This window comes from Halyomorpha halys, unplaced genomic scaffold, assembly GCF_000696795.3.
Source record: "Halyomorpha halys isolate HHAL.00 unplaced genomic scaffold, Hhal_1.1 Scaffold725.1, whole genome shotgun sequence".
NCBI classification, from domain to species: domain Eukaryota; kingdom Metazoa; phylum Arthropoda; class Insecta; order Hemiptera; family Pentatomidae; genus Halyomorpha; species Halyomorpha halys.
The window spans coordinates 667879-693320 of record NW_027110211.1 but is presented as its reverse complement, the minus strand read 5'-3'; the positions used below and the strand labels follow the sequence as shown (position 1 = coordinate 693320).

Sequence of the window (25442 nt, the reverse complement as noted above, 5' to 3'; positions counted from 1 at the left end):
TTCACTTTGAAAAGTTCCTGTTTTTTGTACTAAAATTATTATGGAAGATTATGGTAAAATGTTATTACAAATAAATCTTAAAGAAGAGATGTAAAAAACATTTTTTCAAATTTCAAAGTAAATTATACAAAAAAAAAAAAATCGTAGAAAAAGTTTTAAAACGTTTCAATGAGCTATTTTTATTACAATGATAAGAAGATAGTTGATTGTAGATAATATATATGAGGAGATGGTAGGGGGTACGGTCAGAGAATAACACAAATAAGCTAAAAAAACTTATTTAATACTGACAACGTTTCGGCCAGAATTTCTAGCCTACATCAGGGCTAAGAACAAAAAATAAGATAACAACCTATGAATAAAGAATAAATAGAAAAAAATGTACAGATAAATATGTAAATAGATAATAGTAATAAGAGATCTGGGAAATAAAACGTATATGTAGTTAATTAAATATGTGAGTAAAATAACAAAAATTCTATTTAAAATAACTTTAAATTATTTATATTTTGTTGTTTTTTTGCATTATGTAACTTTATATTTTTATTTTATTAAGTATGTTATTTTACTCACATATTTAATTACCTATATATACATTATATTTCCCACTTCTTTCATTACTTTTTTTTTATCTATATTCATTCTGTTCAATTATTTACTTTTATCATTGTATATATCTTTAATTCGCTGGTTGTTATCTTGTGTATTGTTCTTGGCCCTGACGAAGGCTAGAAAATCTTGCAGAACGTTAGCACTGATAAATAAGTTTTTTAAAAATCTATTTAAATTATTCTCTGACCACACCCCCAACCATCTTCTCCTCATATATTTTTATTACCTTATTTTTATTACCAAGGAAGAAGTGACTAGATTGAAAATCGTCAAATTTTCAAGTTCATTGGTTTGAATATAATGTGATGATTGGATTCTTTATTACTTTTTTCTTATTACATGTGAATTTTATAAGTAATTACTGTTTAAAAAATTTACTATAATTTAGTAGTATACTTAAGATTTATAATACGATTATTTATAGCGTATATTGGTTGTAATATAAAATATTGCATTTTTGTAAGACTTGAAATAATTTAAATGTATAATTTTTAGAGTGAAATGTTTTATAAAATGATTTTTACCATCTGTTTCCTCCTCTAAAAGTGCCATAAATCGTACAAACCATTTATGTTTTTTAATCTTAACCGATGTATTAGTTTCTTTTTGGGTTTTTTTTTTTTTTTTAAATATATCTTTTACTTCTAACATGATCGTTAAGTAGTAGCAAGCAAAATATTTATTTATTTATTATTGAACTGTTTTTTCAACAACGTACATCATATATACTTAAACTAAATTATGACGATAGTTATGTTCTATGATTATAACTTTATGCCTCATATGTAATAAGGTCCTTTTTTTTTTTGTGGAAAAGTAAGGAGGAAAAATGTTTTACGTGGAATCCAAAATCCAAGTAAGGATTGGATACGAGTGGAGTACGGTTGTTTCGAGCCCCAAAACTCATGTAGATCAGCGTTTTTTAATTGATTGGTAGTTGAGATCGTTTGTCTAATAAGTGTTAGTCTGTTTCGACGAGTGATTTCGTGTCTTTTCAGTCTTCTATGAGAAATTTAAGTTATTGGTTTATTCAGATGTTGTCCTTAGTGGTGGATCTGTTCGCAATGGATAAGAGGATGTAGGTTTACGATAGAGGATATAGTCTCATATCCTGTCTTAGATAGACATCATAGATATATGATAGGACTTATTGGAATTTATTCTAGTAGTTTCAATTTAGTTTTATAAATCTCAATTAATACATTACTTAACTTTTTTTTTATAATTTATGTTATTAAAAAAATTATGAAAATTTACTTTTGTTTTGGAGCCTTCCTCCAACATTTCTTGCATAACTGACCTTTTTTCATGAGATAAACTATGAGGAATATACATCACTCAAGTTAAATATAATAACAACTTCCAAATATTACGAGTTGTAATATAACTAAATAAAAATAAAAAAGCTGCAAAGGCAAAGAGTAGAACTCAGACGATAGGTGTTAAAGTTGAATACATAGGAAAGGGAGTGTGACTTGCATATGCATGAAGCTTGTATTGGTGCCTGGCTCATATGTTTTCCATTCCATTAAAACCATAGCTCGGCGGGCAACTCACACCCTACCTGAAATCTCCGTAAAGGATGTCACAGTGTTGGGCTACATTTTTTCAACTCCAAGAAAATATAAACGTAAAGTCTCTGAATTAAATGTAGAACCCTCATAGATTAAATGATCGATTCTAGGGATAATCAGTTGAACCCAATTTATAATTTTTTTTTAGAACAACTAAGTTAAAATTCACTTATTTTCCCTGGCCTTGTACTAATTTTTATTCAAAAACTTGGCTTTTATACTATAGCTTACACCAAAATCGTAGAATGCCATTTTCAACTTTTAACTTGTTCCCAGTCACCACTGACCTAAAAAATGCCTAGAAAAGGAAAAAAAAATCTGGAGATTAAAAATCTGATGAAAAGCCCGGAGAAAAATAAAACACACTAATAATGCTTCCTAGAGTGGTATAATTTTAATGTGGCTGAGGGATAGGAGATTAAAGTAGTTAAAAGGGCCAAAGGGAAAGGTTAAATATATTTGATAGAATTTTAAAAAGTGAAATAAAAAAAAATTATACAGTTTTATTTTTAAACAATTTTGCTTTTAATGTGGCCCTGTGAAGATTTTTTTCCTATTGCATCGTTAGCATAACTTTAGTAAATCACTATACTATTAGTATAGTAATAATTAAAGTATATCACTAGATATAACTACTGCCTACTGCTGTTGGATTTGTGTTTTTGTTGATATAGTGAAGCTTTCTAGATATTTTATTATTGATATTGGAAAATCATATTGGGTGAGGACATGGAAACTGTAGAACTAAATACAACCATGTTAATAAACTCCAGTAAGGAACTAGGTCTTGAAATAAACACAGATAGAACAAAATATTAGTAGTAGAAGCGCGAGCAATTTCGGTGATGTAGATGTAGGAGGAAATAAATTTAAACAGGTAGATAGGTTTAAGTATTTAGGTTCTACGTTAACGAGAAAACAAGAAATTAATGAGGAAATAAAAGCGAGGTTGAAGGCTTGGGCCTTCTATCCAAAAACTTAAAAATTAGAATTTACAAAACTATTATCCTTCCCACAGTTCTTTATGAGTACGCTATGTGGCCTCCTACACTGAAGGATGAACAGCACCTTAAGGTTTTAGAAAATAAAGTATTATGTAAGATATTCGGGAATTCATTTCCGAAAAATGATGAATGAATGGGGAAAATCAGAAGGCTACATAACACTTAGTTAAGGGAACCACACCTGGTAAATATAATTCAAGTTATAAAATTGCGGAGTATGAGATGGGCGTAGTAACGAGCTGATTCCTAAAATTTTAATAAGCACTGAATCAGCAGGTTAACGTCCGAGGGGTAGACCGAAACATAGATGGGAGGATAGCGTTAAAACTGATTTTGTAGCGTTGGGTTTGAAGGGGCATCCCTGGAAGGATGTATGTAGAGAGGGATTAGTGGTGTCGGCATCGTAGGTTCGTTAGGCCTTCATTATTATTATTATTATTGGAAAATTAACTTTTTCACACCACTCCGCCTCCTAGACCTCATTGTTTTTAAGGAAAGGAAGAATCAAACCTCATATTATAGGGGTGCTTTAAGGAGATTTGACACAGTTCCTATTCTTCTAGAAGGTATGGTTCTTCTGCCTTAAAATATCCTTCAAAAGCTCCTGATACCGAGTATTTTTGTACTATTTTGCAGAGGTATAGGATCGGAAGAGGAGCCCGACAGATCTCCCCCCGTAGCGCCGATAATGGCTGTTAGAGCGGCATTATCTTGAGGCTACCCGCTGCCCCTTTGTCTGTGGCCGGCTCGTCCCGTTCCTAATTAAGAACCATGTTGGGGAACAATGTTCTTGGGGGGCCATTGTTTCCTATCAAGACAATGTCTAGCTGTCCCGGGGTCGTTGCCGGTTCGGGATCATCCTCTCCCATAGTGTCCTCTCACTTTCACAATTTCTCTTCTCTTCTTTCTGCTCGGGTCATGGTCATTGAGGAATCGCAAAGGGTGTGGATTATATTTCTTTAATTTTGAGGTTTCGTTGAAAAGTTTCTAGTTCCTTGCTTCTAAAGTTTTGGTAAAATCCAACCAACCACTCAAAGAGGTTTTGTAGTGATCATGTCCAAAGTCTTATCACTAAATGCTAGTGATTGCTCGCCGTGAGCTTATTTAGGAGAACTACTCCTAGGAAGTTCTGTAGTTTTATTGAAAATGGGCCAAACATGGCGTACAGATAAAAAGCAAATCACACATAAATAATGAAAATTAAAGTTCATTGTAGTAGAAGTTTAAGTTCGATAGGCGGACTCCTCCTTTGTCACAGAATCCCGTTTTTGATCCGATATTACCGAATGATAAAATAAAATGTGTACACGTACTGTTATGTTTCATCATTCTGCAGTTTAGAAAAATTCCTTAATTCTTTAAAACAAATATCTATCTACAGTTCTCAAACAATATTAAGCACAAATTGTGGATGCGTCACTTGCGCTCAAGCTCTCTTGGTTTGTGCCCAAGAACTGATACAAGAATGGATAGGTTAAAAGCTTGTGAAAGTTGGTATCAGGGAATCCAAATACCTCATCCAGGCGGATGAGCTTGCGCGTATGGAAATTTGTAAAATGTGTAGAACTTACGAAGAACGCTCAGGCCGATGATGCAGGTCTTGCAGACTACTGATCGCTGTTGGATTTTAATTCTTAATATTTAAACCACCGTGTGTGGAATCATTTTTGCTCTCTCAATCGCATGTCTAGTTCTGAAGTGCTAACCCTGGTAAACAAATTGATATTAGCCTGTTGTTAATAGTGTCTTTATTACGGATGTCGGAGTTATCAAAGTGAACTTTACTTTTCACTAGTTTTATTAAGCATGTTTGGTGAGAGTGTGTGCCACAGTACATGTTCTATCTTCTGTTTTCGGATGTGACAGTCCTGGAGCTTGTTGGTGTTCTGGTCAAACGTGATGGCAAAAGTGTCTGTTAATGTTCCCAACCTTTGGTCGTGTCTCTGTCAAGCGAAACTGTAGCCATGCGATCTAGGATTATGATAAATACTTTTTGGATTTCGATTTGAAGAGCTCCATAGTATTTTAAGATAGATGTGGTTGCTATTTATTTCTCAAGATTAGAAGTTGGTCTTCTTTAGCCAACCCTTTCCAAGAACAATTGATCTCTGGTTTCGGCATTCCACTGAAAATAACAACTGATCTGGAACATTATAAATAACGAGTGAACACTCAGTCCAGATCATTAGTTTCTTGAACAGCGTTTCTAGCTTTATAGCATTTTTTTAAATTTTATAATGGTGTGACATTACAGAAATTCCTAGAGTTCTTCATTTCTTTACGTTTATAAAAATCGCTTTGGCCATTTATTAAACTAATATATTCTTTAATTAATGAGAGATAATGTTAACAAAAAAATCTGCCAAACACAGGCCATTATAGATTCCTCACTACTTCTGTCTTCTTACCTTTTTTTTCTTTTTCTTTTGTTTGTATAGGTTTTTTATTCTGAAAATTTATATGAGTTAGATGAACACCGATAACCAAGCTTGATCGAGCGATGTGATCCATTGGCCTAAAATTAAAAAATATATAAATAAATAAAAAATTACATCACAATAATCAATTATTACAAGTGCCATGAAATGGAGATGTCTGTAACTCCATGGCTGTTAGTTCTACCTTTCCGTTGGTATCCTGCCTGTGGTATCCACGGCTTATCTATGGAATCCTAGGGAAACTTAGGCAGCAAATATTTTATCCTGAATTATTCATAAAATTACTTTATTGTTACTTTAACTGATGTTCTGGTGTTAGTTGAAAGGTTTTAAATGGTAAATAAATCATTTAAGTGCTTGAGAATGCACTTTTAAGCTACCCAATTATGAAATATTTTCCAGGAGGTCCCATTAGTCCGAAGTGTATCCGCGGTTAATCCTGAGGTTCGAGAGGAGAATATTGAGGAAAATTTATGGCCCGGTTTGCGCTGATGGGATCTGGAAGATGAGAACAAACTGGAAGCTGAACTGGCAGGCCTCTCCAGAAACCTGGATACTATAAGGGTGATCAAAGTGGGACGGCTTCGGTGGGTAGGCCATGTATTAAGAATGACCCAAGATGAGATTCGTAGGACAATCCTGGACGAAAGTATATACGGGACAAGTAGGAAGACCCCGACTTCGATGGATCAATGGAGTGGCAACGGATGCCACGTATATCCTGGGAATCCGCAATTGGAGAGCAGCGGCAACCATTAGAGAGGACTGGCGAACGAAGTTGCGGGAGGCCTTGACTCTACAAGAGTTGTAGCGCCACAGATGATGATGACAATCCTATTCACTTATAATTATTGTGACATTTATTTTGAATTTACTGTTCTGAAAACTGACACTAGAGTCAACTATTAAGAGTTGACTCTAGTGTCAGTTTTCGATATGGAAATTTTATAAATAAATAATATTTTCAAGGTGAAGGGAACCTCACGTTTGATAAAATATTTTCGTATCCCACTTCCTTATACAAATTTATACTATTTTGGTATGTTCTATAAGGCAGTGGAGGGGTTTTATTATTAAAATATTATTTGTTTGGATTCTTAATAAACCATAATACACATAAATTAATTATTTCGAGTTTATTTTTTCAATAATGAACCATTGTAATCGAACAAGAATGAAAAGAATATTATCCTTTCAAAATGTGAGGTTTGAGACTCAATAATAGAAGAATCTGAAAATGAAATTCTAAAAAATCCATCCGTCAGGCATTTAGCAGGTTGAAATCTGCTTGGTTGAAAGTAACTTCATATCAGAAGATCTGAAAATCAAATTTTTCAAAAAAAACTTTGTACCTTTTAATTGATACTAATATAATAAGCTTTCGAGGGAGGTGCTACATTTATTTTTCTATAATAATAATAAAGGCCTAACGAACCCGAAGGTTCGATGCTGATACTACCAAACTCTCTCTGCAATACTTTCTATAGCTAACATATTTTTATTTAATAAAAAATAACATATTTAAAAATAAAAATTTTAATTTAATTTTTATTTTTTCGGTTTGCTCTACAGACTTAGTAGATCTTTTGACCGCCCAAACCAGCCTTCTCCACACCTGCCTGTCTTGGACTACTAATTTCCAGTTTCCTGCATGCAGCTATCTTTGTTAATTCTGTCTATTCATCTGGTTTTTGGTCTCCCACGTGTTCTCTTACTAACTATACTGGCATTCATTGCTGTGTAGAGGCGTCATGATAGATTGCTTCGAGCCACACGCCTCGCTCATCTTAACCTCTTTGCCTTTTTATCATAACATAATGACTGATCAGTCTCTGCAAACAGTTTATTGTTAGTTCTTCCCTTCTGTGTCTTAAGTCTCTAATCCCAGATCGCTCCTATAATGGTATGAAGGACTTTAGCTAACATATATTATATGCTTTTATATAATGTGACATACAATTATATTATGCTAACATGTAATAATAGTAATAAAGAGTCACTGATTTTATCGATAGAATATAGTTTATTTTAATTTCCAAAAAAATCGAATTTTTGTTACTTAGATCACTTGGTGGGGTGGTTTTAATTCACGAGTAATGGATTTTCGTTTAATAATAAACTCTACGGGAAGTACACTTTTTTAAATATATAAATAGATGTATTCAGGAAGTTAGTTTTTCACATGGGTAAGCGGAATTGATGGGGATATTTGATAAAGTTAATTAATACTTATAATTATTATGATGTGACACAGCTTTCCTACGTCTAAATGGACAAATATCCTAGGCCAAATTGAAACTATAACTCCAAACTTTATTAATCGAAAACTCGATATTAAAAAGTCAACCTTGATCCCCCATACGTTAATAGTACAAACTACTAATCTCATTATGAACACTTTAATTGAGTAATTATTATTAAACCTGCTCTTGATATTAAGTGATATTATTTTAAAAATGCGTGATATTTTACGTGATATATCAATATTATTAAAAACAATAAAATTCATGAAATATATAGTGGGAGGAATTATTTCGCTTCGAGCCCGGGCTTGGCTGAACCTACTGGTTAGGTTGAAATAAATAACCAGTTACAAACTGTTGGTTAGGCCGTAGGAGCCGAAGGTGTAGTGGCGGCGCCGGTTTGGTTCCGGCCTGGAGGTTTATTATTTTTTCTTTATTAATCTCTTCTTGACATAAGGTGAGTTATCTACAGGGTACCACCTTATTCTAAACATGTCAAGTTGTCATTTCGTGGGACCACCACAGAAATAAAAGTTGATACCCCAGACCGGATTCGAGCCGGCGTTGCTGAGGTCACGACTTAGTTAAAGTTTGGGCTTTAACTCGCTCAGCTACAAACGGCCCAAGGCCCAAAAAGGGTTGACATTTATTTCTTGGTGGCCCCTCGGAATGAAAACTCGACTTTCCCACTCTAGTTAGAGTAGGATGGTAACCTTTAAGATTACCCCCTCCCCCTCTCCGTGTGCCAGAAATGGCCAGAGATTAGGTAAACAAATAAACTGATTGTGTCTACTATATATTATTAATAAGAATATTACAGAATGTTATGTGAATTTTAAAACTTTGCTAGATCTATTTACTCTGGTATCAATGCTCCAAGTATCGAAGTTGATCTCTGAAAAATTTGAATTCGTGTAAAATAAATGATATATGTTTTTTTTTTAAATATATTTCCTGGCTATAATTTTGAAATAGCTAAGCCATATGTTTGACCAATAATATAGATAGAGCTGACATCCTTTTATGGTCCCTACTATTACCCATATGGCTTTTTCTTCGTGGATTCAGACTATTTGATTTCGACCTCAGATTGGTTTTGGGTGGTAACCTTCTGACCATATTTGGCTAAGATCCTTATATGTTCTTGCTACAATTTATCATAGTCCGTGTCCTAATAGAGAACCTTACCAGCTATCTTAGGTGACTATGATAATAAGTCTCTTTCTAACCGGAAATATGTCTTTTGGAATATAGATAATAATTTTTGGAATCCAGATCTGAAACAGAAAGTGGGTTTTTTTTCTAGGAGCTGCTATTAACTCTTCTTTATTTTTCTGGTCAGGAATTATAATAAAAATATTTTTAGGTATTCAACATGTTATAAAATTATAAATATTAAAATTATTTAAGAATTGTTTGAATTCATATATATTATAATTGATATATCTTATAATTATCACGTAATTAATTATAATATAATTAAATAAAATAAAAATAAGTAAATCATCATAAAATAAAGAACACATATTTTAGCAAAAAGTATAAATTATTCCATGTTAGGGCAGAGTAATAATAAAATAAAACGCAAATTTTTTTCTAGCAAATTTGGTGTCCTTCTGATTTTCTTGTTTTTTATACCAACTTCTTTGCAATTACAAGTTATATTAACTTTGGCAATTATTAAGGTAATATTAACTTATAGTTTCAGAAAAATACTATAAAGTTATAGAATACTTGTGAATGTTTGAAATCATATTTAATTTTAACCTGAGATCTTTAGGTCTTAAGGAAAATATAGTTTTCTTAAAATATTAAAATACCATAAATAGCATAATTCAGAAAGGGTTAGGTATTATGATGGAAAGATATTTTTTTGATAATAAATTACCTTTATTTTGAGTACTAATTTAATTAAATAAATACTAGAAGTGAACTACAGTTACAGTTATTTGTTTGTCATTTTACCAGATAAAAACGCATTCTAAATATGATTAATTTATAAGATTTATTTGTTTGATATTTTTTTGTCACGTCGACATAATTTGAGACTAAATACATGACCAGGAAAAAAGTGTTTGACTTTGGTGAGACTCTTATGCTTGGCCCCGTTGGCCAATACCACGGTCCGGTGTCGAAAAGTATTCGTATTCCAGTCAAAGGTTTGGTAAAACTTTCTAATCCCTAGCCGAGCATACAAACAGATGTTCTCAAAGCTTTTGCATAATTTACAACGCTTGTCAAGATTCCAATTGTGTCTCGTATAGCTGTATAATTTTTATTCGTTCCTGAATACATGAAACAGATGAACTTATTTATCTGTTAAAGTTTATAATTTAAAAATAATTAAATTTAGATAATCAATTAATTTTTATTTATTTGATTTCAGAACGAACTTTGACAATCGCTTGAAATGAAGTGGTGAATAAAGGATTCTTCCATTAGATATTACTACTCTTTATCAGGTAAAATTTAATATTTGTAATAATATTAAATTTTAATGGTCAAATACGACCATTGGTTGTATTTGACCATTAAAATTTAATATTTGTAATGAACCATATATTGTAAGATTTTTTTCAAAATCATTTCGTTTTGTAAAGTAATCGATTTAGATTTCATATTGATATGAGGTTCACTATTTAATGTTGTATTTTTAAACAACGATAGTGCATTTCATTACTACGAAAATTTGAATATATCGAAAACATTGTTGATTTGTAAATTGTTATAAAATTGTGAACTAGATATATATGTTTTTTGTAATTATTAATTAACTTGTTACAGATAACTGTTGATTGTACATTATTTTTTTTAGGACTTATCGGGGAAATAAGTCCGATACGTCGTTCAGATGTGATAAGAATAAAGAAGTTATATAAAGGGTGTTATTATACTATAAGATTTTTCAAGATCATCTCGTTTTGAAAAGTAATTGATATAGATTTCATATTACTATTTACTGTTATATTTTTAAACAAGGATAGTATACATAAATACCCAAAGCATTCTAAAATTCCGTAGAAAATTGTCTTTTTAGCATGTTGCTCTTTAATTTTCATGAGAATTTTTTAAAACTAGGCTAGCTAAAATAAAAGAAGCGAAGACATTTTATTTTTTATCAGTTATATACAACCATCGATTAAATTAAAATCATCTAAAAAAGCTATTATAAATTTCAATAGTTAAAAAATTCCTAGCTCTGGCGAGGACGAAGATGATGGCAAAATACCAGACCATCGATTATGTTAATTTAAGATTTTTTGTTTAAATTAAATGATTTTAAACACGTCTAACACAATTATATTTATTTCTTTATAATGGATATTACTAACTAGAAGAGGCCTAGAAGGATTTTAAATATTTGCTGTGATTTAGGAAATTTTAGAATCCACCACAGGATGATAAATTCCATGATAAATCCAAATGCGTTTTCTAAATATGTTTGAATAATACATGGGGAAAACAATCAATTCTGCATTTTATAATTTTATTCAATATTTGTTTTGTTCAAAAAATAGGGTAAGGTACCACTATCTTTTTCACAGTATTGGATATCTTTCTTTTGTAATATCAAGGAATCTGCCCATTATATAAGAAAAGTGATACTACATTTAACCAGTTGAAATGTAGGACAGTTTTAATTAAAATAGAAGTATTAATTAATATTAAGAGTAATTAACATTTGATTTTTTTTAAATTTATTTATTATTATTATTTTTTTAAAATAATATTCTTTATGTATTCTGGGACCAGGCCCATTAGAATAATATAACTGGTATTGAAAATGGGGTTGCCTGCATTAGAGTAGAGTACGGAAATATAGTAATTAACATAAATAAAAACCATAATAATTTTTAAATGAATACAACGTTTAAATGAATATATATAACATCCAATATTGTTTTTTATTAAATAACTAAATAATAATAATAATAAGGAAAAAAATACAACCATCAAATAATGATTCATAAAGTAAGTACTTTTTAATAAAATAAAATGGAATAAAGATAATTTACAAGACAAAGCGATTAACGTTTATATATTTATGTACGAGTTATAAATGAAAATGAGAAATATCAAATAAAATAGGTAATAAAAAGGCAAAAAAGAATGAATTCTCTAACAAATCGTAAATTGTAAGTTATCTTATAAAATTAAAAAATGAAATTACGATGATTAACAAAAGCATAAGATAAAAAAAATGTATACACATATTTACAGATTCTTAATGAATATTATAAACATCCAATAATATTTTATTTTAAGTTTGAAAATAAAGAGTAAAAATAAAACATGTATCTATTTATTTTTATAAATCTTAATTGAGAGACAAAACATTAAATTACTGTTCTTTAGTGATTGGGTGGAGAGGAAGTGATTTTATTTCATATTTCTTTTATTTAATTTTTATATTTCTTTAATTTACTAATTATATGTTTATATTTCATTTCATTGTTTTTAAATCGAGGTTATTTCTTACTATTATCATGCCTAATCGTCTCTTATTTGAGAACTTCCATAAGTATTCTGAGATATTAGTTTTGTATTTTAAGTGATTCTACAGACAGGGAACCCAATTTACAATGATGACATCATCGAAGTACGCTAAATTTACTCACACAATGTTTTATTTCTTTTCCAGACAAAAAAAAAATAATAAGTCGTATATTACGAGTTTTTTTAAGCCTTCTTAAAAGGCAGCGTTATTATAGGCTGAGGCCGGACCCTCCCGAAATTATCACCTAATCATACATATCCTATACTCGTTTGCTGGCCGCTGAAATTAATCCTCTAGCGACTAATCGAAATCTTAAAAACTTTCCCGAATGAACGATCCTTTCTGAAGGTCGGAATGTAAAAGAGTTCCTTTGATAATTTTAATCATTTGAAACCTATATTATTTTGATTATTTTTTTTGTTTTAACAGGTAATGTAATATTGACGTTGTTGAATCATTATTTTTAATGATATACCAAATTATATTATTAGAATAACCTCAATTTCTTTCTAACAGAAAAGAAACCACACCATTTTCTGTATTAAAATGTCTAAATATGTCTTCTGTGTACTCAACTTATCGATTGGATAAATACTCTTATCACATGTCAAATAGAAGTGGTACTAGCCGAAAGGGGAACCGTAAAAGACAAATATGTACCAACAAGAGGCACATTATATAAAGGATTGCTTCACTATTCCAAGTTTCGTCTGAGGAGGGGTCTCCAGCAAGGCGGTGATATACTGTTTGATCGAAATAATGTGTGCAACCAATAAATGATTACTTATTAATTATTAAAAATGTCAGAATTGACTTATTAAAAAATGTGACATGAAAAATGACTTATTATTATGTCTATTATTATTATTATATTATGTCAGAAGTGATATTTTTCTTATTAGACGTTTAGTCATCTAAATATTACTTAATTAATACCTGCGTGATTGATAAAATCTATAGACAGAAAGTTTTATAAGTCTGATGGCTTTAGATTAACAAAGTTGTTTACGAACATGTTTCAAACTATTTAAAGATAACTTACAGTGACATCAGCATTAACAATATTTTTAGTCTCCCTTCCTGTGGTTTGTGTATATACTCCTTTTCTTCCTTTATCAGTATATAAGTTAGGGGAGGAGGTCGTATAATTGTAGTAATTGTGTATAACAAAAATACACAAACATTATTAAATACACAGTTAATACAGATAGTTATAATCAGTCTGTTTTAAGGTTGTCAACCCTCTTAAGTAGGAAATAACCAAGTAAATTACATTAATAAACAATAACTTTGTGTGTAAACAAAGAGAAAAATGACATCAAGGATGCAGAATGAGTCAATGATGGGAACGAAGATAGTTGCCTTGAGGAACAGGGAACTTCCATTGATTCAATCTGAAAATTATGAAGGAACGTTCTGGAAAGTTAAGTTGAAGGATTATGCGTAAGGGAGGGTGTATAGGAGTTCTGGACTCCTATACACCATTCCTTTATTAAATTAAAGGATTTAAATTAAATTTAAAAATATTTAATTACATTACCAGACATTAATCTCGTTTATGTTCTCTTTTAAATAAAAATAAAAGTCTATGATCATATTAGTTTACAATGTTGGTGCTTTTTCAGTTCGTAAGACCTTAGTTTCTTACAGCTTTCACTACCAAAGCTACTAAAATACATAAAATAAAATAAAGAATGTTCTAAAGCATTAAAATAATTTCTGAGATGTTAGATTGGCCTCTTTTACACTATCAACTCCTTTTACGTGATTGTGAGTAAAACTCTTTTTCTTATTATTTTTATGATTCTATTCTGATTCTGTTCATATTTAGGGGAATGTCATCCACTCTTAAGTCTTATGAATTGCTTTGTTAGAAATCCAAGGAATTCAAGGTTGAACATTCTGAATTATTTCAGGATTGTGATAGTGGACTTCATTTTGTGTAGTTTACTACCAAAAATAGATATCGTGACCTTTACCTGGTGTATCCAATAGAAGTGACTGGATCGGGACAATGTGTAATTGAAGTGAGTGTGTAATTTGTTGGGATGAACCAAAATGAATAAAAAAAACAGAAAAATATATGGGAGGATTATCTTACGGATAATCCTTCAGCTCAACCATTGATCGTTCAAAGTTAATATTTTATAAGCTTTATTAATATTATTCTAATATTTTTGTTACTATTTCAGTCCAGTTTTTTCAAAATGTTTTTAGTAGTTTACAAAAAAAATACAAGTATTCCAATTCCAAAAAATTGCTTTAGAATTGTTAGCAACTATTCTCATTATACAAGAATAATTAATAATAAGAAAGATTCACATTTAAATATAGAAACTGTAAATTTTTATGGACACATAAAAAATCAATAAAAATTTACTCACAGTATCATTCACGAGGGCCTGATATCTGAGCGGGCTGGGGTCCCTGGACAGAAGGTTGGGGGTTTGAATCCCACCTGGGTTAGTCAAAATTTAATTCACGGCTATCCCAAGAAATATATCGTTGACATTAACTCTGGGGCGTATAGGTCTTCAGGGGAGGACTTGATCTATAAAAAAAAAAGTCATAATGTTCTAACTTCTTCAACCCTTTAACAACTGAAAAAAAAATTAATCTGGAAATGTAAATATACAAAAACAACAACCTGTAAATATAAATATACAAACACAACACCTACAAAGATAAATATAGAAAAACAACAACCTCCAAATATAAATATAATCAAACTATGTTTAGTTTATTTTAAAACTGTTTTTTGTTTTCTCTTCTTTCTGTTTATTTTTTAACGAAATTTAGAGCACTCTGATATATAATAAATTGCAAAGAAAAATGATTCGTATAAGGGTATATCCCGAAGTAATTTATTCTGCATATTAATATTTATGAAATAAAAGAATTCATATATAAATAAGATTATCCATTAAATTTAGGTTTTAAAAGTGTTAATTAGTCGATTTTAGTCACCATCGAGGTAACAGGGATATCACCTATTCTTAATGTACTCACATATATATGAATAAACTGTAAATATATAAAAGTAAATTAGAACTAAAATTAGTTCATGATTCGAGTTGGATCTAGAGCATTAGGGCAAATCGTGCTTTATATAGCTAATCCTCCAAGATTATTATCGGCTTAGAGCTAAGCACCGCGGTCGGTTCTTCCCTTTCAATTTTACTTTCTCTAACAACGTAACGTTTATAATGGAAAGTGTATCCCAGGCCTCGTGCATCTAAATGAATCTTTGCCTTGCAACTTCTCCACAAGGAACGCTGCAATTATTTATCTTTTCTCAGCATTGGCTTTTAAATAACTTGTTCATTTAACAACCAAATTTCAGCTGTCAAAATAATTAATTTGTTTACTCTATTTGTTTGATCTGAAACCTCAGGACCGGAAGAATTAGGCATTGTTCGATCTCTATTGTTTTATGATTTCTGAATAAAAGCAGAAGGAATGTTTGTTAAAATCCACATATTATAAAATTAGGATAAAAATAAATCCAATATTAATTATATTAGTAGGTTTATAACTTAATTTATATTCTAGTACATCATAATTTTTAAAGGTTTTATGTTTGCGATAATTTAAAGATATACTGGAGTGTTTTGTATTTTATTACATTTATGTTTGGAATTCTACTATTTACAATGCCTATTCTTTTATTTAAATTATTATTTATATTGATTAGGATACATAGTCCTGAGAAAAAATTATCTGGGTAAAAAAGATCTGGGATTAAGAAAAATTTAAAACAAATTATTACGAATATTTTCGAAACTTGTACTCAAGTTCGGTATTATATTATGGTAATAGAATATTTTATGAATTTTTAGCATCCAACTTTTTAAAGTCTGGTTTCAGAAATATTTAAAAGAATTTTGAGGATTGTTTTTCTTAAGAGATTGTTGAGTTTATTTGAAAAACTATTCTTCCTTTTTTTTTATCAATTATAATGAAATTTTAAAATGATAAGAAACAAGATAAATTAAAATATTAGAGCATATTCCTAAGATTTAGTGATTTTTATAATTTTCTAATTATGAAGAAGGAGTTTGAATACTAAGAAGTAGTAAGTTGGCTGACTAGCATGAAATATTTAAAATAGACATTTTTACGAGCAACAGGTCCTTGATGGGCGTTAGATATTTACTCAACTGCATCACGAGTAGTATCGAGAGCCGTAGAGATTGGTAATGCTTGATTAGAACCTAGGCTCCTGGCAGATGTTAAACAGTATGCGTTGTACAGCATTTCTCAATACCGGTGTAGGGTCTGCCTTGTGCAACACTTTCTAAAGGTTAATGTCTGTTGACAATATGGGTCAGTATTGATTGGACTATATTTACTTTGCCACTATGGCTATTCAATGTGTTATGTGTTGTTTCATATTAATGATACAAACTGATATTCATGAGAACTAGTTTTTATTGCTAATATAACTTTCTTTACCTCGAAGAATTTAATTTATAATTTTATTGACTTTGGTACACAAGTCACACACTGGTACACAGTAAAACCATATCCAGGACGAAAAAAAAATTTTAATTTGATGAGATGTATAGATTAGAAAGTAGGTAATATTTCTCATTTCAATTAGGCAATAGTCACTTTGAAAGTTTAGACTTCAGAAACATTAAAATAAAAATAAAAATTAATTTTATATACTTCGATATCTTTTTTTTAGATGTTATATTTACCAATGATAATAAATTAGATACTTTAGGCTTCAATACACTATATTTATAATTTATTTTAAATTACCATCGTTTCAGCCATCCGGTCATTATCAAAAATAATCTCAATTCTTAATTTCATAGCCTCACAATTATATTAGACTTGGGTATAATAATAATAACCTGTTTATTATAAGATAATAAATAGCCTTATAATAATATAATATGCTTATTATAATATAATAACCTGCAACTGTTGAAGTATTGTAAGGCAGTGAAATTGAAAATTGAGATTATCCTTCCTAATAATGGCCTGGTTAATCGAAACGTTGGGTATGTAAACAAAATTAATAAAGAGTTGAATATGTGCTAAATGGATTATAAATTTATTATAATTGATAAATACAAATTAAAATTAAGAGAGAATCAGAGGATTGGAGATTACTTTTTTATAGAAAAATAAACAACAATAATACTGATTAAATAAATCATTTTGTTGTAGTGCTATGTCTGTTAAATTATTGAATGATAGTGATATAATCATAGTTTCTAAAACTTTACAACAAACCAAGGAATGTATAAAGAAAAATAGAGCTGCATTATTCTTTTTTGAAAAGATATCGGAAAGGAAACTCTTGTAACAAAATTGAGCAACGAAACTGCAAAATTAACACATGTTGATCTAATTAGCTTGTTATTTTTATAACTTAATAGAATTTTTTAAAACATTTTTATCGAAGTATTGTGTGGCTGTAAAATTGAACTTATGGTTAGCCAGGTTAGCCATACGTTGGAAATGTAAAATAAATTAATAAAGGATTTGGATGTGCGCTAAATGGATCTATTTCTTATAATTGATAAATACAAATTAATATTAAGAATGGATTGGAGAAATTGGAGATTACTTTTTATGATATTTTTCATTGGGAAAAAATGCTTTGAGGAAATATTTTTAATCTTTGTATCTTTGTTCACAATTTGTAATAAATGTAGGAATATAGTCAAAAAAGGATTATAACAGTTTAACCTTGCTTTTTTATATACGTTAGTTACTATACATAAGTTATCTATTAATACGTTAGTTATTAAAGGTTTTGAATAATTGGTAATTAATAGTTTTTATACTATTTTCTTCTTCCTTCAATAATGGTTTTAAATAATTGAGATTAAATAAGATAAGATTACTTATATCCTTCATAAAGAAAATTAAATATTGCTTTTATTTACCTCTCATAATTCTAATTTAAGCTATTATTTTAATTATTTTTAATTTTAATTGTCATTTTATTTAATTAAACACAATTCTTTATATTTTTGTCTTTTATTCTTCAATTACTCTCATCATTTAAGAATTAAATTAATTGAATCTGTGATCCATCACCCTAAGGCTGAAGCATGTAGCTACTCAGTTACCCTTTTGATGTTGATTATACTCAATTATAGGTATCGAACCCTTCTTTTAAATTTAATTAGTTGTTACCATTGTTACTTCCGGGTAGAAACATTCCTCAATCAGCTTATACATGGTATAACATGTGCTAATTCGAAGTTAGCTCCGCTAAAACATGATAATGAAAGCCAATGAGGTAGCGTATCACATAGCAATCACAAACGCAGCGTTCATTACGACTCGATCGAAAACGTACTGCATCGTCGGATCATTAGTCGAAAAGTAGAACGTGAGATGGAGAATTGCAGCCATGGATGAAGGTTGCACTGGTCTACGTGATTCAATCTCTCCAGCGAGATATAAAAAATTTTTATGACTATTAATAACAGGTGTCGGCCAGTGTAATAGCAGGCATCGACCGCGTCCAAATACGATCAGGAACTCTTAGTTCAAGGCCAAGTTGTTTCTCTTTCTTTATTTTGACCATTTTCTTAAAAAGTATAATCGGTGTTGCATCACGCCAATGCTGCGGTCTGGAGTCAATTTTGAAACCTACAATGCTTGAAGGAGCGCTATGCACCGTCCATGTTGCAGACTCGAATATATTTTTTCTGAGCTAAGCTTCTTATGATCATTATCAACTCGAACCCTTGGGATCTCAAGTTGTCGAGTTATCTCCAACCATATTCCAGCTACCATAAAGTTGTCATCCTCCATAACAAACATGGACCCGATCAAATGCCTTAACTAATGAGCGACAATCGAGTGAGATGACGAAGAGACCGATCAATATCTATTAGACGACTTCAGGGGTTCACCGACTCTAGTGCGTGCCAATGACCTCTTCAAGTTCGGACGCCTTCGAGCCAAATATAATTCGGTACAACCCACTGGCCAGTAATGTATCATCTAAAATAAGAATGCCAAGATCTGAAAGTACCAATTTAAGAGTATGATTATTTTAAAATTAAAAGAGTCATATTAGATTGCTTTCAGGAAGTATTACTTATCAAAAGCCTTAATATCACATGGCAAAGTTTGTTAAGAACCTGACAGCGTTACACGCCACATTCAGGTATCCAGAGCGTTAGAAATTTACTTTCGTTTCATAATTTCGATTACCCACCTAGTACCAGAAAGTTATAACTTATATATACACAATTATAAATCAATATCGATTTTTGATAGAATGCTCTTCATATACGTAGTATTAATAAATATTTTCTTTTTTTGTTGTTCTTCGGCCGATATATGTATGAATGATAAGTTAATTTTGTTTACTCCGAATCAGCGATGAGGCCCATCAAATTATATTCTGAACAACTTTAAGATATAAGCAAGCATTTAATTTATTTAATATTTTCAACGTAACATACATTAAAAAATATTTTCATTTATAAGAGAAATTTTTCTCGGTTTTCTAGTAGCAAAATTATGAATTCCTTCTTTAATACAAAGATATTTCTTTAAGTACACCATTTTCTACCAAGATTAGTAATGAACTGCTTAATCTTTTTGAAGTCCTGGCATATGAAGATAAGCTGATACTGCATGAACGGTTGGCTTTTTTTTTTTTATCATCCCTTTCGCGGTCATTTCTGACATATGTGAACGAGAGGAGTTATCTTGAAGTATCCAACCTATTTTAACGTAAGTTTTCATTACGTAAAACCGCCAAGAGTCAATATCCCCGACCAGATTAGGGCCGTCTGTAGCCAAGGGAGTTCAGGCGTCGCCTTTGGCAAACTCATGACTACAGCAGCGCTGGTTCGAATCCGGCGTGTGGGGTCAATATTTATTTCGTGGTGGACCCACGTACTAAAAACGTGACCCTTTCACCATGATTAGAAATGAGTAGCTCTCTCCCCCCTTTTGTAAATGCTAAAATAAAAAGCCGAATCTGAACCGGAGCCGCTGTATTAATGAGACAGCCAGAGTTGAAGAGTTATAAGGCTTTAACTCCCTCGGCCACGAACGGTTGTTTTGAAACCTGTAGCTCTGAAAATTTAAGATCTGATACTCAGCAATTAATACCATATCTGAGCCGTAGTATATATAGTCGGATTTGAACCCGGAGCTATATATATATATATATATATTAGTCGGATTTGAACTCGTGGCGTTAGAGTAAGTACCTTTACCACTGAGTCATCTCGTTCCCCATGTACTATACATTTATATACACACACGTAATTAATAAAAATATACACATTATGTAAATATTAAATTTCTTCTTAGTTATTTTAAACTTCTTCTTCGAAACTTTACAAGCCATGTTTCGACCCAATTTTTTTGTTTAGCACTCTGATGTAAGAACTGATATTTTTCTTGATAGTTATATATTGTGTTTAGAAAAGATAGTTGTTGCGTAAGGTCGATGGCGGAGTCTAGACCTCATTTAGAAATAGTTCTGTCCATCCAGAGTGGCCTCCATCTTGTCCAACCTCCAGCCATCTCTCAGTAATAATAGATCAAAAGGGCCTTAATTTCGAGAACTATCTTCTCAGTCATCTTGTTGTTTTTTTAGATGACTAAATAACAGACAGGTTATTTTTAAATGTTTCTGTAAGCATTTATTTTAAGTTTCAGGGATATCGCCGGAAAAAGTGTGCAAGTACGAAGGTCCAAAACTGGTTTGATTTAGGGTTATGTTACTGTTTTATTTTTTTGCTACAATTAATTATCAGTTTTACTTCCTCATTTTTATTTATGTATCAAATGAAAATTCTCGCACTTTAAATATTAGACATCAAGCAATCAATTTGGTTTCTTCCCTGTCTGTAGTCAAATCCATGTGGCAGGCATTTTTCAAACTACCATTAATCTGATAGTATAAATTTTCATAAGATTTAAATCAAGCAATAGATCTTAATTCATTTTTTTTTATCCTGATTTGTATAAAAACAAAAAAAAAGTCCATAAAGATATTTTTTGGTCAAAATATTTAATTTAGATTATTAACGAGACACTTCCATTTACAGATGAATTCGCGACAAAAAATATAAAACCATCTAAGAGTATGTTATGTAATATTATATAAAATTGAAATTAATCCTGAGAACAATTCCCTAAATTTTTTTAAAAGTTAAATCTATACCGCTACAACCCATGAAAGATCAGGGGTTCAGTATTTTGTAAAGATGTAGTGATACTAGACCAACGGTTGTGCAAGGAGGTGATTTGGTCAGAATCACTCTCGACCGCCAGATTTTTACCCAATTAAAGGTACCCAATTTAAGAGGCTAGGTGAACCCCATGAGGGCTCCAAGAACCCACAGGAGTTGACTCACAGCTCCAGTGTAACAGAAAACAATTTTCTGCCTAGCCAGATTCGAAGTCGGGTCCTTAGAGTTACTTTAGCTTTACCCCGTGGCCACCGCGCTCACCTAAATTTTTTTTAGTTATAATAATTATCAAATTTTACTTGGATTTTGATAATGAAGAATTGGTTGTTAGAGTTTTTACGTATGGATATCTATCGAAAATAATTAAGATGCATGTGTAATATAAAATAACCCCCGAAACTTGTAAAATGGAAAAAAGTTTTTTTCTTTTTAAAATTGTATTTATTGATAGATATTACAATCTTTAGTGGGGAATTGATAATAGGTAAAAAAAAAAAAAAGTGAATGTGTGAGAATGGTGAATGGCTAGTTCTTCAGCTTGTCTTTGTCGGATTCAGCCCGTGTGCTATAATCTCGTCGTATGGAGTAGGAAATATGTTTGGATTTTAGGATATTTTTGGTAATGTTCCAGAGGAATTGTCCTGAGTAGAAAGGTTAGAGAGGTAGGAGTTGAAGTACTGCGATTTATGGTTGGCCATTCTTTATTGACTAGTTTACTGTAATAACTATATAAGCAACGATCTGAACTACTCATCTATAATTGTTTAAACATATCAAAACACGATTCTACAGGTCCCTTGAAGATAGATTGAGCACAAAACAGAAATGAGATAGTACCTAAGAATAAGAAATAACTATTACAAAGGACATGATTCATTCGAGTCACGGCTGTCAGATAAAGTTTTCATGGCTACCTCAGCTACAAATTATCAATAAATACTTTAATGGGAACCATCAATTGCTTTTATTAAAGGAAAGTAAGTCAGATTGTCATAATTGGTTTCAAAAATGATGGCTTATTAAATTTTTCGATATATGTTATATGAGTTGGCGCAATGTTGAAGATTCAAGTTTCATAATTCCTTGTACCGAAGTAATGAAAAAATATATATATTTTTGGACTTTTCTTTGTTTTGTTTTTTTACAAATTGTAAAAAAAAAATTAACTTTTTTTTTCTCAAGATTTTGGTAGGCTGTTTGTGATACCCTTATTTTTTAAACAATCTTTTTAACAATTTTACAGGATTTTTGAATTAATAAATAAGTCTGACTGTTGGATGAGTTAAGTTTAGATCTAACCTTTGCTCAACAATCAGTCTTAAATATAAATTTTTATTTCGAAAAAGTTATTTTAATATTACCTGGAGCCGTTCTTGCCGGCCGATACAACCCATGGTATTGATATAGAGGACAGTTCAAACTGCTCAGCTAACGACCCTGATATCGCTTAAGTTATAATCGTCGGAGAGCGAATGGAATTTATGTTGGCGCGAGTTTCTTGCCCGATTTCAGCATGAAACCATTATTTAGTACTCATCCTGATATTTATTATCTATAAATATACGTATACAAAAATACACATGTATATTATTTAAAGAGTAATTGGGTCTGTAGTTTTCATAATGACCCGTGCTAATAAAATATACATTGATCCTCGGTAACGATATAGATTATGAACTATCTTATATATATATATATATATATATATATATATTCTGATACAATGTTGGAGTATTCCAACTCTCATATTATATAATATTTTGAATTATTTAACGTGTTGCTAACGTTTAGCTGTCTACGTTAATAGCCGTCACATCACGATATCCTAACATCGTGTCTAGTTACCTAGGTCACGAAAATGACCCAGAAGATTCACTTGACCCAAAGAGTCGGGGTGATTTTCGACACTTATTCTTCCGGTTATACACGTTCGAGTTAAGAGCTGCACTATTGGTAAAATTTAAATAAATTTTGAAATCACTCGAACAAATTTGCAAAATAGGTACAATATGATTTCATTTGATATTGCCATGTTTGGAGATTCTTTTACATATTCGACATGCCCGTAGAAGGTCAACTACTGTCTTTTATTATTAAATTGGCCTCGGAATTGTATGCAGTAAATGCATGCCGGGGAAATATGCAGCAAAATTTGTTGCAAATAAGCATAGAATAAGCCGGAGTATAATAATAATAATAATTATGGATCTCAAAAGAAGAGGCTTGGCATTTTTCTTCCAGAGCAGCAATGGCCGAACAGCTCTGGGAATGTGTTATTGTTTCACTCATCCTTCTTCGTACAGAATTAAGGTCATGAAAGTCGTTTGCTTAATGTCACTCCAAATACAAAAATTCGGTGGTGATAAATCTGGAGAGCTTAACTTTAGCACATTTCTAGTTCCGTTCGGGCACCGCTGCTGTGGCAGACAAAATCCGAGTCTGTCACATTGCTCAAGATAATCACTTTGAACGTCGTTTTGTATGAGTCATAATTTATACATTTCATCAATGAAGTAGTTTAATCACATTAATTTATTTATGATATCCTAAATAATTCACAATGATAAAAATTTTATGTCTATGAACATGGAATTCATCTCTTGCTTTGAGATCCGTAATTCATGTTTTTAGTTTAGACACTTGACCATGAAAGATCCTGTATAATAAGGCAGCTAAAATTCAAATATACTACACTAATAATGTGCCAATAGTACGTTCTAAAGCAAGAAAAATATTGGAGGAGAGATAAAAAATTATTAACGAAAAAGAATATTAAAATAACTACATATTATTTACAAATAAGAGCATACATGTTTTAAAATATATGCGTTAATGGATATATTTATTGTTATTATTATGTATTTATTATTATTATATTTGTATTAAATTTTTTTTATTATTATTATTTTTTTTTTTATTATAGTAGTTGTATCACTTGAGATCAATTCATATTGTACTTATCTAGCTTACAAATGGACTTCCTTAAGACGGACTTTCCAAAATTAACAAGATTATTTTTTTTAAAAAACTTTAACATCAACCTAATACACTTCAAACAAGATATTTAAGATTTTACAAGGTTAGGCAAATAAAACTAACTGTTTATTAAACCTTTTTTGACAAATGATAAAACGAAATAGACGAATATACATAAGTATCTCCATAGCCAGCTACGGAGGATGGAAGATGAAATGGAGTGATCATCACTAGGGCCCTTGAAATATACTCCAGTTGCACTCCATCATTCAAACATACCTTTAAAAGTGATGGTCAGTGGACACCCCTGAAGCTTTTGAAATACCATCGATTATTTTATTGTACTTTTGTATTAATTTAGTTTCACCAGCAACAAGCATCCCATAGTTTTGTAGCCATTAGATGTAATATATAATAATTATCTTGAATTATAAAATATAAATCTTTTTTAGTGTTTACTTAATAATTTTACTAACTAATATAAAATCTGCAAATTACTTATAGAATGAGTAATTTAAAACATTAATATAAAAAAAAATAATTTAAAAGATTCAAATATATATTAAATCAATTCATATTTCCACACCTTAATCTATTTAGTAATTTCAGCCTTCACAGCGCCCAAATAGTAAAAATTTTAATAATTACATTTCACTTATATCTATAATTTTTATGTATTATTTTTGCACCGACCGATAGATGTCATCTGGTCGAACCATATTGGATGTGATATTTTAAATGAATATAATACAAAAATTTAAACATAGTATGATTCAGACTTTTAACAATTACAGTTTTGGAGTAACAGAATCTTAGGAATAAAAGAAAATGATCAATGTTCCTATTTAAAAACTAGTTGGTAAAATAAATATAGGGTAAATGAATTAGTGATATATGTTGCAT

The 25442-nt window shown here is 30.6% G+C and overlaps 1 protein-coding gene across 3 annotated transcripts in view; it reads left to right on the top strand.

The window, feature by feature from the left end:
• LOC106685704 (solute carrier organic anion transporter family member 74D) overlaps nt 1-25442 on the top strand; it is a 256766-nt gene that overhangs the window by 136837 nt on the left and 94487 nt on the right. For all 3 annotated transcript variants that reach the window (XM_014428525.3, XM_014428523.2, XM_067048359.1), the window contains one exon: nt 10258-10333. The gene's annotated coding sequence lies outside the window, so the exon portion shown is untranslated. The remainder of the gene's footprint in view (nt 1-10257; nt 10334-25442) is intronic.